Source organism: Chiloscyllium plagiosum, chromosome 10 (genome assembly GCF_004010195.1).
Source record: "Chiloscyllium plagiosum isolate BGI_BamShark_2017 chromosome 10, ASM401019v2, whole genome shotgun sequence".
NCBI classification, from domain to species: Eukaryota; Metazoa; Chordata; class Chondrichthyes; order Orectolobiformes; family Hemiscylliidae; genus Chiloscyllium; species Chiloscyllium plagiosum.
Genome location: NC_057719.1, coordinates 69,114,001 through 69,134,255, shown reverse-complemented (window position 1 = coordinate 69,134,255; position 20,255 = coordinate 69,114,001). Strand labels below are relative to the sequence as shown.

Below are 20,255 nucleotides of genomic sequence, written 5' to 3'. Positions count from 1 at the left end.
AGACTTTTATATTTTGGCACGTGCATATTGAGTGCTTTATATGTGCTTATATCTCATTCATGCAGCTATAATCTCTGTTGAGATATCCTGCATTGCTGACAGGGCCAGTGATGCTAACCACATACAGGATAAGGCTATCACAAACCAACTGTGAAATAATTGAGTTGCATCATATCCAATGCTGTCAGGTCTCCGCTTTAATAAAGGATCATCTTTATGGCATTGAGCTTTTATTAACCATTCCGAAGATAAGTGGTGCTTATTTTTCTTATCTACCCTTCACAGGGGGTACGGGATGGGGTGGCTGACTATGTTATGAAATGTCTTAACTTCAAGCTACAGACGTGTTGACTGAACTATTGAGTAACTAAAAATAGAGAGGTATAAGAGGAATTTTCTATCTTACGGGATTCCGCCACACGAACACAGGCTCTGAGTGGAGGTTTGCAGGTTAGTTCGATCGAGACAAGCTTGCATTTCCTTGCCTGAATTATGAGAGGGGTCCATGGAATTATTGATACCAGCTGGTTCCGGGTTTAGGTCTAAAAGAATAAAATAAAGCGGGAGCAGTTTGCCCATTTATAATTATATTTATATCTCACTATAGTGTGTATAACGGCAGGTGAATTGAGTTATAGTCATACTGATATACAGTACGGAAACAGACCCGGTCCAACTAGTCCATGCCGACCAGATATCCCAACCCAATCTAGTCCCATTTGCCAACACATATCTTTCTAAACCCTTCCTGTTCATATACCTCTCCAGAATGCCTTTTAAATGTTGTAATTGTACCAGCTTCCACCAGTTTCTCTGGCTGCTCATTCCATATAGGCACCACTCTGCTTCAAAAAAGTTGCCCCTTTGTTCTCTTTTATATCTTTCCCCTCTCACCCTAAACCTATGCCCTCTAGTTCTGGACTCCACCGCACCAAGGAAAAGACCTTATTTATTTATCCTATCCATGCTCCTGTTGATTTTATAAGGTGACCGCGACCTCACCCTCCGACGCTCCAGAGAAAACAGCCCCAGCCTATTCAGCCTCTCCCAATAGCTCAAATCCTCCAACCCTGGCAACATCCTTGTAAATCTGGTCTGAACCCTTTCAAGTTTCACAACATTCCAAAAATGGCCTAACCAATGTCCTGCACAGCCGCAACATGGACTCCCAACTCCTGTACTCAATACCCTGACCAATGAAGGAAAATATACAAAATACTTTCTTCACTATCCTACCTACCTGCGACTCTACGTTCAAGGAACTATGAACTTGCACTCCGAGGTCTCTTTGTTCAACAACACTCCCCAGGACCCTAACATTAAGTCCTGCTCTGATTTGCTTTTCCAAAATACAGCACCTCACATTTATCTAAATTAAACTTCATGTACCACTCCTCAGTCCATTGGCCCATCTGATCAAGATCCAGTTGTATTCTGATAACCTTCTTCGCCGTCCACTACACCTATGATTTTGGTGTAATCTGCAAACTTTCTAACTATGCCTCCTATATTCACATCCAAATTATTTATATAAGTGATGAAAAGCAGTGGACCCAGCACCGATCCTTGTGGCACTCCACTGGTCACAGGTCCAGATTGAAAAGCAACACTCCACCACCACCCTCTGTCTACTACCTTTGAGCCAGTTCTGTATCCAAATGGCCAGTTCTCTCTGTGTTTCATGAGATCTAACCTTGCTAACCAACCTACCATAAGGAACCTTCTCAAATGCCTTAATGAATCCACATAGATCACATCTACCATTCTGTCCTCATAAACCCTCTTTGGGGTCATAAACCCTCTTTCTACAAAAAACTCAAATCAGTTTTGTGAGACCTGATTTTCCACACACAAAGCTATCTGACTATCCCTAATCAGTCCTTGCCTTTCCAAATACATGTAAGTCCTGTCCCTCAGGATTCCCTCCAACAACTTGCCCACTACTGATGTCAGGTTCACTGGTGTATAGTTCCCTGACTTTTCATTACCACCTTTCTGAAATAGTGGCACCATGTTAACCAAGCTCCTGCCTTCTGACATCTCACCTGTTTGATTATTTAAATATCTCAGCAAAGGGCCCTGCAATGACTTCCCTAGCTTCCCACAGAATTCTAGGGTACTCCTGATCAGGTCCTGTGGGTTTATCCACTTTTATATGTTTCAAGACATCCAGCACTTCCTCCTCTGTAATATGGGCATTTTTCAAGGTGTCACCATCTATTTCCCCACATTCTATATCTTCCATGTCCTGCTTCTCAGTAAACACTAATACAAAATATACATTCAATATCTTTCCCACCTCCTGTGGTTCCATACATAGGTGACCTTGCTGATTTTTGAGGGGCCCTATTCTCTCCCTAGTTACCCTTTTGTCCTTAATGCATTTATAAAAACCCTTTGGATTCTCCTTAATTCTATTTGCCAAAGCTATCTCATGTCCCCTTTTTGCCCTCCTGATTTCCCTCTAAAGTGTAATCCTACTTTATACTCTTCTAAGGATTCATTTGACCTGACATATGCTTCCTTCTTTTTCTTAACCAAATCCTCAATTTCTCTAGTTATCCAGCATTCCCTATATCTATCAACCTTTCTTTTCACCCTAACAGGAATATACTTTCTCTGGACTCTCGTTATCTCATTTTTGAAGGCTTCCCATTTTCCTGCTGTTGCTTTACCTGTGAATATTTGCACTCAATCAACTTTTGAAAATTTTTGCCTAATACCATCAAAATTGGCCTTCCTCCAGTTTAGAATGTCAACTTTTAGATCTGGTCTATCCTTTTCCATCACTATTTTAAAACTAATAGAATTATGGTCACTGATCCCAAAGTGGTCCCCCACTGACACCTCAGTCACCTGCCCTGTCTTATTTCCCAAGACTAGGTCATGTTTTGCACCTTCTCTAGTAGGTACATCCACATATTGAATCAGAAAATTTTCTTGTACACACTTAACAAATTCCTCTCCATCTAAACCCTTCACACTATGGCAGTCCCAGTCAATGTTTGGAAAGTTTAAACCCTCTACTATAACCGCCCTATTATTCTTACAGATAACTGAAAACTCCCCACAAATTTGTTTCTCAATTTCCCACTGACTATTAGGGAGCCTATAATACAATCCCAATAAGGTGATCATCCTTTTCTTATTTCTCAGTTCCACCCAAATGACTTCCCTGGATGTATTCCCAGGAATACACTCCCTAAGTACAACTGTAATGCTGTCCCTTATCAAAAATGCCACTTCCTCTCCTCTCTTGCCATCTTTCTATCCTTCCTATAGTATTTGTATCCTGGAACATTAAGCTGCCAGTCCTGTCCATCCCTGAGCTATGTTTCTGTAATTGCTATGATATCCCAATCCCATGTTCCTAACCATGCCCTGAGTTCACCTGCCTTCCCTGTTAGGCCCCTTGCATTGAAATAAATGCAGTTTAATTTATTAGTCCTACCTTGTCCCTGCCTGCCCTTGACTGTTTGACTCACTTCTATTCTCAACTGTACCAGTCTCAGATTGATCTCTTTCCTCACTATCTCCCTGGTTCCCCCCCCCACACACACACCTTACTAGTTTAAACCCTCATGAGCAGCTCTAGCAAATCTCCCTGTCAGTGTATTAGTCCCCTTCCATTTCGGGTGAAATCTGTTTTTCTTGTACAGGTCACTTCTACCCAGAAGAGATTCCAATGATCCAAAAATGTGAACTCTTCTCCCTGCACAAGCTCCTCAGCCATGCATTCATCTGCTCTATCCTCCTATTCCTGCCCTCACTAGCTCACAGCACCAGGAGTAATCCAGGTATTACTACCCTCCAGGACCTCCTTTTTAAATTCCTGCCTAACTTTCTATATTCTCTCCTCAGAATCTCATCCTTTCTCCTTCCTATGTCATTAGTTCCAATGTCTACAATGACCTCCTGCTGGTCCCTTTCCCCTTTGAGAACATTTTGCACCCTCTCCGAGATAAATTGGTCCAATATTTATTCCGCCTCTGGACGGAGAACATCAAATAGTCCTAAGGTCACTTAAAATAAGTAATAAACCGAATGAATCTGGGATTGTGTGATTGGCAGTGGCCAATACAATGGGATGGCACGTTATACCACATTGAAGTCTGAGCGTGTTTTCAAAAGCATGGATTGCTCTCCACAAGAAGGACTGCTTATAGGCTGATAGATTTTGGGTATTTTTTTCGAAAACAGAAATTTTATTACTTTCACCTTGAGAAACAAGCTTCGTATTCGAAATTGATTTCATAAGATCACAAGAAATTACCGATAGCATCCGGCAGACCTTCATCTAGATTTTTTTTCCCCCTAGTCGAAATGTAACGTTATACGCCACATTCTATTTGCGTAGATGGTAGTAACTGAAACACTGAATGAGCTCTAATGTGTTGTTTCAGCTGTTGCACAGACAGCCTGGACCACAACGTTACTATTTGTGTGATAAAGTCTCGATGGAATGCAACAAACATTTGGACTTCATGCCTCGCCTCGGTACTTCATTAAAAAGGTTGGCGTGAAACAGTGCAGTTATTTATTCGGTGAGAGGTATGGGGTGGGGTGGGGGGTTGTCCCCCTTTTTTTGTATTTCCCCAAAGAGTTTCTGGGGCGATTTGCACTGCAATTTACTGTAACCAGAGAATCCCCCAAAAGCAGAGCCCTGCGAGGATCCGCTGTGTCCTTACCCAACTGGACTGAAGATTTGCAAGTGAACAAAGTAACAGTTTGAAACAGAAACTGTCGGGTTCGAATATTTGCATCAATGTCAACTAAATTACACAGAAAATACAACAAAGTCAGGGAAAGAATGAGGGGGTGAGGCAAAAAACAGGGGCTAAGGATTTTCTTTTAAGTAGAGCTTTAGCAATAAAGGTTAATGAACACCTAAAAAAAATTATTCCGTTAAGTTGTAAATGGCTAATTTTCGGTTTCAGAGAGTTTGTTTGTCAGTAATTATGACCTATCATGCCAAAGTTACCTTGGCTGGAATAGACATGCCCTCGTATTTATGTCTTGTTTAGTTCATATTTGTTATGTACGGCAGCATCATGTAGTTGAACTCGGAGCCAGATAGCAAAATGTTTTATTTTCAGAGATCCTTTGGGGAGCATTCCATCTTGCACAGGAATTTCTGGATTTGCTTATTGAACTGTAGCTGCCAGATAAGCTGCTGTCCAATTTCTGCATTAAAAATGGTGTGCAGTGTTAGTCTCATTATTTGTACAGAAAAATCCTTCACCAAAATGATTTTACTTGGAAGTTTGAACTCTGAAACTAGCTCTAATTGAGTTGCATTGAGATTGGAATTATGTAATAGATAATGCATTCACTGCTTAATTACCCATTTCCGCCAGTGCCTCTTCGCTTCCTAAAACTACAAGGAATGTCAGGAGGTTTGATGGACCACACTCCACTTGTCTGATGAATACAGTTGCTGAAAATGTGTTGCTGGAAAAGCGCAGCAGGTCAGGCAGTATCCAAGGAACAGGAGAATCGACATTTCGGGCATAAGCCCTCCTGAAGAAGGGCTTATGCCCGAAATGTCGATTCTCCTGTTCCTTGGATGCTGCCTGACCTGCTACGCTTTTCCAACAACACATTTTCAGCTCTGATCTCCAGCATCTGCAGCCCTCACTTTCTCTCTGATGAATACAGTTCCAACAATCATTAAGAACCTGAACCTATTTGATGAAAAAGCAATCTGTTTGATTGTCATCCCATTCAAACAATCACTACATCCATTATCAGTGCACCTTAGCTGCTGAGTGTGTTATAGCCAATTTGCTTCATCCACATCACCTCAGCAACTTGTGACATCCTCTTATGATAATGACAAGGGCAGCAAGAGTGTAGAAGTTGATTTATCTTCAAGTTCCCCTGCAAGTCAGATGCCAACCCAACTTGAACATTTACTTTTACTCTTCCATGGAATTTTGGCATAACTGTCAAGGCTGGCATTGTTGCCCATGCCCTTGAGCCCATTATCTGCCCCTTTCCAGAGGGCACTGAAGAGTTAACAGCAATGCAGTGGTCTGAAGGGATTCCACATGTAGGCCAGGTCAAGTAAGGGCAGACAATTTCCTTCCTTAAATGGCATTAATGGTCCAGATGGCATTCTGCACAATCAACAATGCTTATATGGTCTCTGATGGACTGGGTTTCAATTCCAGATTTTGGTTTAATTTAAATTTTACCAACTCCTGGTGGGATTCAATCTTATGTCCTCCAAACATAAGCCTGCGACTCTGGTTTACTAATCTAGTCTCATTATTATTATGGCACCATCTTGTCTTAAATTACATTTTAATTCCTTCAGTGCTACTGTTTTAAAATCCTGGAATTCCCTACCTAACTGTACTAGGGTCACGGTGGCTCAGTGGTTAGCACTGCTGCCTCATAGCACCAGGGTCCCAGATACGATTCCAGCCTCGGGCAACTGTCTGTGTGGAGTTTGCACGTTCTCCTCGTGTCTACATGGGTTTCCTCCAGGTGCTCCAGTTTCCTCACACAATCCAAAGATGTGCAGGTCAGGTGAATTGGCCATGCTAAATTGCCCATAGTGTTAGGTGCATTAGTCAGAGGGAAATGGTGGACTGGTTGGGCTGAAGGGCCTGTTTCAGTACTGCGGGGAATCTAATCTAATCAAAAATGCCTTCAATGGTTCAAAAAAGATCATTAGCACCTATTAGTAAGAATTGTTCATCTTGGGAGTGACACCCTTACCCCAGAATAATTTAAAAATGTTTTCTGTTGCCTTTGCAAATTTGCAAGACCTGTGAAATTTCCTTAACCTCTACACAATGGAAGAGAGTCAATATTTTTGAAAGGGTTGTAATAAATACAACCATATTTTGAATGTTTAATTCAGGATTTCATTGAATTCACTTGTATTCAATAGAATGCATTGAGATGTACTCTTCAAAATGTTTGCAAATTCCAAAGTTTACATTCGGTAAGGCAACAGTGTGGCCTAATCCAATCTTCAACCTTTGTGTTGTTTATATCTAGTTTGTTTTTTTTCCAGCCCTGATTTTTTTTTCTCACTGCTTTGTAGAATCTACATAACATGTGATAGCAACCTGTCAAGGTTCCTTTCCAAAGTCTTATCTTCTTCAACATCTAGAATGATCAGGGCAGGTACTTTTGAGTACCATTACCTATACATTCCATGACAAAGCACACATATTATTGATATGGGCAAGTATCATCACTCATTCATTATTGTAGGGTTAAAATCCTGGGACTGTCTAACCTAATATCATTTAGGAACACGTCACTACATGGTTTGTAAAGACTCAAGAAAAAGATCCATCATTTTGTCAAACCTTCAAGGGATGGTCCACATTCAGATGATGGCATATGTCACTGAAATAACACTATTCTAGTTTAAGTCACCATATTACAAAACATGTTTCCAACTAACTGCTGGTAGAAACGATTGATGGTAAAATTTTCAGCCTTTGGAACAACATCGTCACCATGTGAAGTCCAACTGCTCTGCAGCCATCATCTCTGATGTACACCAGCTGTTGTGACCACCTGTCATTGTCCAGCACAGTCACCAGCAAGACACAGGCATTTCAGTCAGGAAAGCATTTGGTGCAGTTGTTGAACAGTTAATCCGAAATGTCTTGCAAGTCGTCTTTTCACAGCTGAAGAGAAGGCTTTGAGTAGTAGTACAGATGAAAGCACTCATACTGGAGATCACATTGGAAATTCAAGGATATTTATTGCAGCATTTCTGACTTGTATGTTGGAGAATTACTTGCAGCAAATTACTCATGGATTTCTGACCACAGAACTAATTTATTATTTAATAATGACCTGTATTCTCTGGGTAATTGAATAAAATGGCAATTTTTATAGCAAAAAAATGTTAGAATGTTTACCACACCAAGGGAACCCTAACAGCCTGTTGTACCTGAGGTGATTCACTGCAAGAGCAAATCAAATTGTCTTATTTTCCACCTTTACTATGTATTCCAGCAATTGTTTTTCCCTTCAGGTGCATATTTATTCCATTTTAAATGCCAAACTGTATTTGCCCCACCACACACTCAGGCGATGCATTCCAGATCCTAACTACTCACTGTGTAAAGTATTTTTCTAAATTTCCCTGTTGGTTCTTTTCCCACTCATATTAGATAGGTATTCTCAATCCTTCTGCCAATAGGAATAGCTTCTGTCTGTTTAGTCTGCCAAAACCCTTCATAATCTTGAATATCTCTAACAAATCTCCAGCCAAACTTAGAGTGATAGAGATGCACAGAACAGAAACAGACACTTCAGTCCAAATCGTCCATGCTGACCAGATATCCTAAACTAATCTCGTCCCATTTGCCACCACTTGGTCCTTTATCCTTGTAAACCCTTTCTATTCATGTACCCATCCAGATGCCTTATAAATATTGTAATTGTACCAGCCTCCAACACTTCCTCCGGCAGCTCATTCCATATACGCACCATTCTTTGCGTGAAAAGTTACCCCTTAGGTCCCTTTCCCCGCTTTTGCCCTCTGTTTACTTGATTAATTCACAGATTATCTATGCCTTTGACACTTTCTCAACCTCGTAAGAAATTGAAAACTTAATGGACAGACTTTAAGATGAAGGACAGGAAAAAGTTCTGGCTGTAAGAGCTGCTCCTTGTTTTGGGGTATTTTAGATGTTGGAGATGATTTCCTTGAATTCCAGGAGCAGCAATTACTGTCTTATATGCTGTTGCATTGTTGTGGAACTTTGGAAAAAAAAAGTCAAAACAACAGCAGTGTTAAAAGGGAGAGGAACAGACAAAGGAAGCATATGGTGAGGTCAGTCCGGAGAGAGTGAGAGAGAGAAAGAAACCCACAGTGCTAACTAACAGAGCAGTGAACCTGCTCAATTGCTAGCTTAGCTGGTTGAATTCATGTATTGCTGAACATTGGAGTGTGCCGAGGAAAATTAACAAACAGTGAAATTCACAACTGATCTTGGAGGAACCTGGTTGGGCGAGGTCACAGCACAGTAATAGATAAGTGGATATTTTAAGTGTGGCCTTACAGTAAGTCTGCAGTAGTGAGTAGAGTGGGTTATTTCTTGATTATATGTTTTATTGAGCTATGTCTCTTGATTAAGCTTAAAATATAACTCATAAATATTAATTTAACCTGGAGCAGTGTTTTGTCGAGGAATAAGACAGTGCTATTTTCTGGGACTGTAGATTGAAAGAAACAAAAATAGCCTTTAGTAGAGTGATATGCTGTTCTTGTCGGATGTGGGAGTTCAGGAAGAGTTTACGGGTTACTGAGAATTATAGCTGCATTAAATGCCGTTGGTTGCGAATCCTATCAGATTGAATTGATCAGTTGGAGAGACAGTTAGAGGCAATGAGGGATTTACAAGATTAGATTAGATTCCTTACAGTGTGGAAACAGGCCCTTTGGCCCAACCAGTCCATACCGACCCTCCAAAGAGTAACCCACCCAGAACCATTTCCCTCCTAATACTAACACTAGTGGGCAATTTAGCATGGCCAATTCACCTGACCTGCACATCTTTGGATTGTGGGAAGAAACTGGAGCACCCGGAGGAAACCCAGGCAGACACAGGGAGAATGTGCAAACTTCTGTCAGACAGCCACCCAAGGCTGGAATCAAACCTGGGACCATGGCGCCCTGAGGCAGCAGTGCTAACCACTGAGCCACCATGTCGCCCTACAAGAACAAGGGGATGTAATGAATGGCAGTTATAGGAAGGGGTGAAAGTCACAGATATAGTCACATAGATGGGTTAACTCCAGGAAAGGTAAGAGAGGTAGGCAGTTAGTACAGGAATCTTCTGTGACTATCCCCATTTCAAAAAGTATGCTGTTTTAGAAAATGTACGGGGTGATGGATTCTCAGGGAATGTAACATGTACAGCCAAGTTTCTAGTATTGAAACTGGCTCTACGGCAAAGAGGGTACGTCGGGTGCCAAGAGACCGATTGTGTTAGGGGACTGTCTAGTCTGGGGTACAGAAAGGCATTTCTGTGGCCAGCAGCGAAAAATCAGAATAGTGTGTTGCTTCTCTGGTGACAGGATCAAGGATGTCTCAGAGATGGTTCAGAATGTTCTCAAGGGGGAGAGAGACCAGCAGGAGGTCATTGTACACATTGGAACCAATGACATAGGAAGGGAAAAGTATGAGATTCTGAAGGAAGATTACAGAGAGTTAGGCAGGAATTTAAAAAGGAGGTCCTTGAGAGTAGTAATAACTGGGTTATTCCTGGTGCTACGAACTAGTGAGGGCAGGAATAGGAGGATAGAGCAGATGAATGCATGGCTGAGGAGCTGTTGTATGGAAGAAGGATTCTCATTTTTGGATCATTGGTAGCTCTTTCGGGGTAGAAGTGACCTGTACATGAGGGACGGATTGCACCTGAAATGGAAGGGGACTAATATACTGGCAGGGAGATTTGCGAGAGCGGCTCAAAACTAGTAAGGTGCGGGGGGGGGAGGGTTAAGACCCAGGGAGAGAGTGAGGAAAGGTTTCAATCTGAGACTGTTACAGTTGAGAGCAAAGGTGAGTCAAACAGTCAGGGCAGGCGGGAACAAAGCAGAGAACAAGGTAGGACTGATAAATTAAACTACATTTACTTCAAATGCAAGAGGCCTAACGGAAAGGCAGGGCATGGTTCGGCACATGGGACTGGGATATCATCGCAATTATAGAAATATGGCTCAGGGATGGACAGGACTGGCAGTTTAATATTCCAGGATACAAATGCGACAGGAAGGATAGAAAGGGAGGCAAGAGAGGACGAGGGGGTAGTGGCATTTTTGATAAGGTATAGCATTACAGCTGTACTGAAGGAGGATATTCCCGGAAATACATCCAGGGAAGTCATTTGGGTGGAACTGAGGAATAAGAAAGGGATGATCACCTTATTGGGATTGTATCATAGACCCCTTAATCATCAGAGGGAAATTGAGAAACAAATTTGAAAGGAGATCTCAGTTATCTGTAAGAATAATAGGGTGGTTATGGTAGAGGATTTTAACTTTCCAAACATAGACTGGGACTGCCATAATGTTCAGGGTTTAGATGGAGAGGAATTTGTTAAGGGTGTACATAAAGTTTTCTGATTCAGTATGTGGACGTACCTACTAGAGAAGATGCAAAACTTGACCTACACTTGGGAAATAAGGCAGGGCATAAACTGAGATGCCAGCGGGGTGGGGATTACTTTGGGGCCAGCGGCCATAATTCTATTAATTTTAAAGTAGTGATGGAAGATCTAAAAGTTGAAGTTCTAAATTGGAGAAAGGCCAATTTTGACAGTATTAGGCAAGAACTTTCAAAAGCTGATTGGGGGCAGATGTTCACAGGGAAAGGGATGGCTTGAAAATGGGAAGCCTTCAGAAATGAGATAATAAGAGTCCAGAAAAAGTATATTCCTGTTAGGGTGAAAGGAAAGGCTGGTAGGTATAGGGAATGCTGGATGATTGAAGAAATTGAGGGTTTGGTTAAGAAAAAGAAGGAAGCATATGTCAGGTATAGACAGGATAGATCGAGTGAATCCTTAGAAGAGTATAAATGCAGTAGGAGTATAGTTAAGAGGGAAATCAGGAGGGCAAAAAAGGGGACATTAGATAGCTTTGGAAAATAGAATTAAGGAGAATTCAAAGGGGTTTTACAAATACATTAAGGACAAAAGGGTAACTAAGGAGATAATAGGGCCCCTCAAAGATCAGCAAGGCAGCCTTTGTATAGAGCCGCAGGAGATGGGGGAGATACTAAACGAGTATTTTGCATCAGTATTTACTGTGGAAAAGGATATGGAAGATAGAGAATGTAGGGAAATAGATGGTGACATCTTGAAAAATGTCCATATTACAGATGTCTTGAAACCCATAAAAGTGGATAAATCCCCAGGACCTGATCAGATGTATCCTGGAACTCTGTGGGAAGCTAGAGAAGTGATTGCTGGGCCTCTTGCTGAAATATTTGTATCATCGATGGTCACAGGTGGCGTGCCGGAAGACTGGAAGTTGGCTAACATGGTGCCACTGTTTAAAAAAGGTGGTAAGGACAAGCCAGGGAGCTATAGACCAGTGAGCCTGACATTGATGGTGGGCAAGTTATTGGAGGAAGTCCTGAGGGACAGGATGTACATGTATTTGGAAAGGCAAGGACTGATTAGGGATAGTCAACATGGCTTCGCACATGGGAAATCATGTCTCACAAACTTGGTTGATTTTTTTGAACAGCTAACAAAGAGGATTGATGAGGGCAGAGCGGTAGGTGTGATCTTTCTGGACTTCAGTAAGGCTTTTGACAAGGTTCCCCATGGGAGACAGATTAGCAAGCTTAGATCTCATGGAATGCAGGGAGGACTAGCCATTTGGATACAGAACTGGCTCAAAGGTAGAAGACAGAGGGTGGTGGTAGAGGGTTGTTTTTCACACTGGAGACCTGTGACCAGTGGAGTGTCACAAGGATCTGTACTGGGTCCACTACCATTTATATAGATGATTTGGATGTGAGCATAAGAGGAAAAGTTAGTAAGTTTGCAGATGACACCAAAATTGGAGGTGTAGTGGACAGTGAAAAAGGTTACCTCAGATTACAACAGGATCTTGATCAGATGAGCCAACAGGCTGAGAAGTGGCAGATGGAGTTTAATTTAGATAAATGTGAGGTGCTGCATTTTGGGAAAACAAATCTTAGCAGGACATATACACTTAATGGTAAAGTCCTGGGGAGTGTTGCTGAACAAAGAGACGTTAGAGTGCAGGTTCATAGCTCCTTGACAGTAGAGTACAGGGGTTGGGAGGTATGTTGCAGCTGTACAGGACAGTAGTTAGGCCACTGTTGGAATATTGCATGCAATTCTGGTCTCCTTCCTATTGGAAGGATGTTGTGAAACTTGAAAGAGTTCAGAAAATATTTAGAAGGATGTTGCTAGGATTGGAGGATTTGAGCTACAGGGAAAGGCTGAGTAGGCTAGCATTGTTTTCCCTGGAGTGTCAGAGGCTGAGGGGTGACCTTATAGAGGTTCATAAAACCGTGAGGGGCGTGGCTGGTATAAATAGATAAAGTCTTTTCCCTGGGGAGTCCAGAACTAGAGGGCATAGGTTTAGGGTGAGAGGGGAAAGATATAAAAGAGACCTAAGGGGCAACTTTTTCACGCAGAGGGTGGTACATGTATGGAATGATCTGCCAGAGGATGTGGTGGAGGCTAGTACAATTGCAACATTTAAAAGGCATCTAGATGGGTATATGAACAGGAAGGGTTTGGAGAGATATGGGCTAGGTGCTGATAGGTGGGACTGGGATGGACAAGTTGGACCGAAGGGTCTGTTTCCATGCTGTACATCTCTATGACTATAGTAAAAACAATGACTGCAGATGCTGGACACCAGATTCTGGATTAGTGGTGCTGGAAGAGCACAGCAGTTCAGGCAGCATCCAAGGAGCAGTGAAATCGACGTTTCAGGCAAAAGCCCTTCATCAGGAATAAAACTCTCTTTGACTATGACAGGCGTTTTCTGCATAGTAGAGGATTATGAAGTAATAGAGCTTTAATCTTGTCTCTGTTCAAACAGTGTCATAAACAGTCTCTGGATATATCTGGGTCATTTAGATTGGGCTTCTATAACAACATTCCAAGTTAACATTTTGGACAATGTTGTAGTATATTGTTTACACACATGCTTAGAAAGACAAAGAGATTTCCGAGGATAGTGTAAACTGATCTCAAGTTAGGAAGTGGGCAATATAGGAAGTGAACATTGGACCTAAAACAGCTTTCTTTGCTCTTGTAGTCTGTTTGGGGGCAGCGTGACAATAATCTTCACACTGGACTATTTCCCATGCCTTCAATAAATATGCTTCACCACCTGAGCATTGTCTTGAGTACATCAGTGCTGGATTTACTTGATTTCTTTATAATTCCTTCCCTGCTTTTCACTGCCATCTCAGCTTTTCCCGTTGACTGGCAATAGTGTGGAGTTAATATATTGTGTTGAATTTCCCATTCCTTTCTGAAGTGGCTGAATTCTTCACACATGAACTGAGGGCCATTGTTACTCATGTCAATATTGGGAATGTCTGATTTGACTCTTGTCGATAGTGGATAGGTATGGAAGTCAGCATGTGAATTGTTTGTTCCACAATTCCCAAACTCTGACCTAATCTTGTAGCCACAGCGTTTATATTGCTGGTCCAGTTCATCTTCTGACCAATGGTAAAATGATTAATTCCATTTAAAGTACAATCACTGTTGTAGTTTTGGAAATATGGCCACCAATTTGTGTACATTAAGATCCCACAAACAGCAATGTAGTTGGAAGACTTAAGGTCTTACTTACACATTTTCTTAGTCTTAGTTTTTATTTGTCTATTTATCAGCTTTATGTCATGGTTTTGTACTTATACTTAATTATATACTCTTATAATCACACGTACAGGGGGTGGATAAGGGATGGTTGAAGAAAAGGAGGCAACAATGAACTGAAGGAGAATATGCACATTAATGTTAGACATGTTAGTAGTTGTGAAACTAGGCTGTGGCAGATGAAATGATTTTCAGCCATAATTCAGTCCACCAAAGTTGATTTTTGCAGAAGTTTTACCTGACAGTTTATAGAACTGACTTCAAGAAGGATTGAGCATTTGGTCACTGGATCTTTCACTAAATCCAGAGAATGAGTTGAAGGTATTGATGGTAAGAGTCTCTAGCCTTCTCAGGTGTTGCTCATATACAGCCAGGTTTTGCTGCAGTACAAGGTAGTATGAAGAATAATTGCACACTAGACCATTTATTGACTGTAGATGTCACACACACACACTGCTGTAGCTGCCAAGTTGATCCAACATTGGAGCACCTCATTATTAGTAGTCTCCTCATTAATAGTAATCTCTTAAGAGAGCAAGCTACTGAGACGTAGGAAGTTCTCAGCATATTCCAAAATCTCTTCTTTACTGGAAAGAGGGGTGAAATAGTTGGTTGACCATGTGTTTTATTTTGCAACTTTCAAGGGATAAAATTTATTGCATACAGAATTGAAGAGATCAAAAGTGGTGTCAGTTATACAAACACAACACTATGAGTGTCTATGGTGGTGAATTTCATTTTGGCACAGAGCCAAGGGAGATTGAAGAGCTTTCCATCATCCACACTAGAGGGCAGTGAATCTTTGATATTTTTGATCTAGAGTGGAATTCAGTTGGGACTCTCCTCACTGGAGGTTAGAAGATTGCAAAGTGATCACATTGAAATGTATAAGATTCTTAAGGGGCTTGTTAGGGTAAATGCTGAGAGGCTGTTTCCCCTCCTGGGAGAGGGTGTAGTCTCAGAATAAAAGGGTGCCAATTTCAGAGTGAGATGCAGAAAATCTTCTTCTCTCAAAGGATTGAGAGCCACTGGAACTCCTTGCTGTGGGATCACAGTCGTACATATTTAAGGTTGAGGTAGATATATTCTTGATCAGAAGGAGAAATCAAGAGTTATGGGAAAAATGCAGAAAAGTGTACATGAGGCATGTCAAATCAGCCATTATCTTATTGAATAGTGGAGCAGGCTCAAGGAGGTGAACAGACACCTCCTGTTCCTATTCATTATAGTCTTAGTGGGAACAATTGGAAAAGTGAAGTTGAGACTACAAACAGATGAGCCAAAATCTTATTGAATAATGAATGAGGCATAGGCCTCTTCCTTATTACTGTATGACCATATTGATACAGTGAATAGCAACTGTTGGGTAGACTGTACATCATGTTTGGAAAATTGAAAACAGAGGAGCTTGGCACATGACAATGTTAGCAAACAGTGCCAGGATTAGAGGTAGAATTTATTAAACTATTATTTCTTTTATTGCAAATGAAGCCTCAAAGAAGTGTCTACATTTCAGGACATGGTCAGGACAGGTACAAAACTTCCTGAGACTGTAAGTGCCAGGAAGATGGGGGATTAGGAGCCAGAATCAATGGGTCAAAAAACTCAAATGAGCTTACAAATGTCTCAGTCCCAATCATCTCAGAACTCTCACCTGTTTAGGACCTTAAAGAAAGTGGAGGGATAAATTAATTAACTATAAACTTAGGGGTCCTGGCATATTGACAGTACTAAATATCAGCACTGAATGAGTGAAAATGAAATAAATCTGAGCTGTTTAGAAAGATAACATTCATTAGATAAACCTATGTTTAAAAATGAATTGAATGCATTTCCTGAAAAAAAAAGTGGTATTTCAGAAGTCTGAGAGAGGATCAGAAGTTGCGACAGGAATGCTTTACTCCTTACCTTTAAAACATAAGTCAGGGATTGCTATTTAATGATTTACATTCACCACAGGGACATGTAGTAGGTGAAGATGGACATGGGAGAGGTTCAGGTGAGTAGCACACAGTCAACAGTGCCTACAAACGTGGGTGAGCTCAGGAACCTGACACAGGCAGTCAGCAGCACCTCGAGAAGCAGGTGAAAGTAGTTCTGCAAGAATATCAGTCAACAATGACGAGTTGACCCTGAGACTCTAGCAGAAAGGAAGTAAAATGCTAGTGATCGCTTTACTTATCTTATTCTTAAATGTTAATGTTTAATAGATCCTTAAGTTTAACTTAGTAAAGTAAACATTGTTGAACAGAGACATTTATAAAATCCCCACAGTGTGAAAACAGGCCATTCAGCCCAATAGATCCACACCGACCCTCCAAAGAATATCCCACCAATACCTATCCCCCTACCCTATCCCTGTAACCCTGCTTTTCCCATGGCTAATACACCTAGCCAACATATCCCTGAACACTGTGGGCAATTTAGCTTGGCCAATCCACCTAACTTGCATATCTTTGGACTGTAGGAGGAAACTGAGCACCTGGCAGAACCCACACAGATACATTAATTTGTTTCCTAATTAACTGATCTCACAATTAGCCATCCTGGTACTACTAGCCTCAGGAGGTTTCGTACATAGCACAACCATGTGGATATGTCTTTGAGCCTGCAGTCACAATGCATGAAATCATTGTTCAATTAATTCTACCCCCATCTCCTCCATGACTTTCATTTCCTCGACCCCAACACCTCATCTTCACAATGGACATCCAGTCTCTGTCCACATCTATCCACCATGTCAAAGGTCTCCAAGCACTCCGTTTCTTCCTTTCCTGTCGACCCCATCAGTACCCTTCCACTGACACTCTCATTCGTTTGGCTGAACTGGTCCTCACTCTGAATAATTTCTCCTTTGAATCCTCCCATTTCCTCCAAACTATGGGCACCTGCATGAGCCCCAGCTTTGCCTGTCTCCTCATCAGGTACGCAGAACAGTCCATCTTCTGCAATTATACCAGCAACATTCCCCACCTTTTCCCCCGCTACATTGATGATTGTATCGGCTCCATTTTTTGCTTCCGCAAGGAGGTTAAACAGTTCATCAACCACTAACGTGTTCCACCCCGACTTTAAGTTCACCTGGACCATCTCGGACACCTCCCTCCCCTTCCTGGACCTCTCCTTCTCCATTTCCAGTGACCAACAAACCCGCCGACTCCCACAGCTACCTGGACTACACCTTCTTCTCCATGGCTCCTGTATTCACCTGGCTCTACCTCTGCTGCATCTGCTCCCAGGAGGACCAATTCCACCATAGAACATGCTAGATGTCCTCCTTCTTCAAAGATCACAATTTCCCCTCCCACATGGTCAATGATGCCCTCCAGCGCATTTCCTCCACTTTCCACACTTCTACTGTCAAATCCCACCCCTCCAACAGCAACAAGGACAGAACCCTCCTGATCCTCACTTTCAACCCCACCAACCTCCAAACACACTGCATCATCCTCCACCATTTCTGCCACCTACAAGCAGATCCCACCACCAGGGATATATTTCCTTCCCCACCCCTATCTGTGCTCCATAATGACCATTCTCCTCGCGACTTCCTTGTTAGGTCCCATGCTCCCTCCTCCTCCACTCCCAACACCTTCCCCTGCCACCACCAGACTTGAAAAGACTGCACCCACACCTCCACCCCCCCCCCCCCGCTCATCTCCGTCAAAGGCCCCAAAAGAGCCTTCCACATCCTTCAAAGATTTAATTCCATAAATGTCATCTACTTGTATCCGTTGCTCCTGATGTGGTCTCCTCTACATTGGGAAGATAGGACACTTACTTGCGGAACACTTCAGAGAACATTTCCAGCACACACGCATGAAACAAACCCACTGTCCCATGGCTGAACACTTTAACTCCCCCTCCCACTTTGCCAAGGACATGCAGGTCCTGGGTCTCCTCCACCGCCAAACCCTTACCATCCGACATCTCATCTTCCACCTTGAGACCCTTCAGCCACATGGGATCAATGTGAATTTTGCCAGTTTCCTCATTTCCCCTCCCCCCACCTTATCCCACTTCCAACCTTCCAACTTGGCAATACCCTCTTGACCTGTCTTATCTGTCCATCTTCCTTCCCACCTATCCATTCCACCCTCCTCTCTGACATCTCACCTTCACCCCTAACTTTATCTCCCTATTACATTCCCAGCTACCTTCCCCCCAGCCACACACCCCTCCCATTATCTGTCTCCCCCTTGGTCCACTCCCTCATTCCTGATGAAGAACTTATACTCAAAATGTCCAGTCTCCTGCTCCTCGGATGCTGCCTGACCTGCTATGCTTTTCCAGCACCACACTCTTCAACTCTGATTTCCTGCATCTGCAGTCCTCACTTTCTCCCAATTAATTCTACCCCTGACCCTGCCACTGTTTCCTGAACATTGTCTTGTACCAAGCTGCTTTTTTTATTTCCAAAATCTGACATTACAATCTACCCACAGAGTCTATAATTAATTACATAAAGATGGCAGGGCAGTTTCTGTGCTGCAATTGCAGAATGTGGGATCACCTGGATGCTGTTAGGATCCAGTGCAATATATCTGCAGTAAGTGTTGGAGCTCAGGTCCCGAGTTTATGAGCAGGAGGCTGGTCTACAGATACTGCAATACATCAGGAGTGGCTAAGTTACCTGGACACTTTATTCCAGGAGGTGGTCACACCCTGAAGGATAGGATCGTCTGATTTGGTCACTGGTGAGAGAAGGATGGTTGTGACTGAGCGAGCCAGGTAAGAAGACCCAGAAGGCAAGAGTGCAGGAGACTCAAGCTTTGCAATTTTCCAAGAAGTTTGAGGTTCTTTTTGAATGAGAGTGAGGGCGACAGGGTTTGTTACATAAGGCAGTTCATCTAAAAAGGTTAACACTGAAGCCTCTGGATATATAGTCTCAGTTGCTAGCAGATTAGATTCCCTACAGTATGGAAACAGGCCATTTAGCCCAACAAGGCCACACCAACCCTCAAAAGAGTAACCCACCCAGACCCATTCCCCTATATTTACCCCTGACTAATGCACCCAAGACTGTGGGCAATTTAATTTGGCCAATTCACCTCATTTGCACATCTTGGACTATGGCAGGAAACCAGAGCACCTGGAGGAAACCCATGCAAACAGTGGGAGAATGTGTGAACTCCATAAAGACAGTTGCCCAAGGCAAGAATCAAATCCAGTTCTCTGGCGCTGTAAGGTCTGTGTGCTAACCACTGAGCTACCTTGCTGTCTTAGTGGTAGCTATTCATTTCTCGGTGCTTGTTGTATTTCTTCTGGTCTGTTAGTTTAATCTCTATTGTTAACAAGTATATAACTAGTAGCCTAGTAGCTCTAAGGAGATGCCAATGTCTATTAGCAGCTGTAATCTACATAATATCAAGTACATAAAAAACTTATTTTCCAACACCTCTCAGTTCTGAAGAAGAGTCAGACCAGATTTGAAACATTAACTCTGTTTCTCTTTACACATTGCTGCCAGAGAGTTTTTCCAGCATTCTTTGTGTCATTTGTTTAAGATTCTGAACTAGATTTGATTGGCAGGTGCAAGGAGAATACTAGCTCTGTGGAAGACACTGAAGGGCAGGGGACATAGTTAAAAACAAGAGGTCTCCCATATAAGATGGAGATAAGGATTTCTTTTCTCCCAGAGAGTAGTTATATTATTAGTTATTAACTCCCCCTCGGAAGGTAATGAAGACTGGGTCATTGAATTATTCAAGGCTGAATTAGATAGATGCTTAATAGATGAGGGAGTCAAGTTATGGCAAGAAGATGGAGTTGAGACCACAGCCAGATTGGCCACAATGTTATTTAATGGCAGCACAGGCTTGAAGGGTCAAATCACCTATTCCTGATGCCAAAGTCCTATGTTCCAATGCATTGAGTAAATAAAGAATTTTTGAC

General features: G+C 42.2%; 1 long non-coding RNA gene across 1 annotated transcript in view; it reads left to right on the top strand.

The window, feature by feature from the left end:
• Nucleotides 1–369: 369 nt before the first annotated feature.
• The window catches only part of LOC122553747, a 79,861-nt gene continuing 59,975 nt past the window's right edge, over nt 370–20,255 (top strand). Inside the window, exons 1-2 of the long non-coding RNA XR_006312829.1 lie at nt 370–450; nt 4,404–4,513. This is a non-coding gene — a long non-coding RNA (uncharacterized LOC122553747). The remainder of the gene's footprint in view (nt 451–4,403; nt 4,514–20,255) is intronic.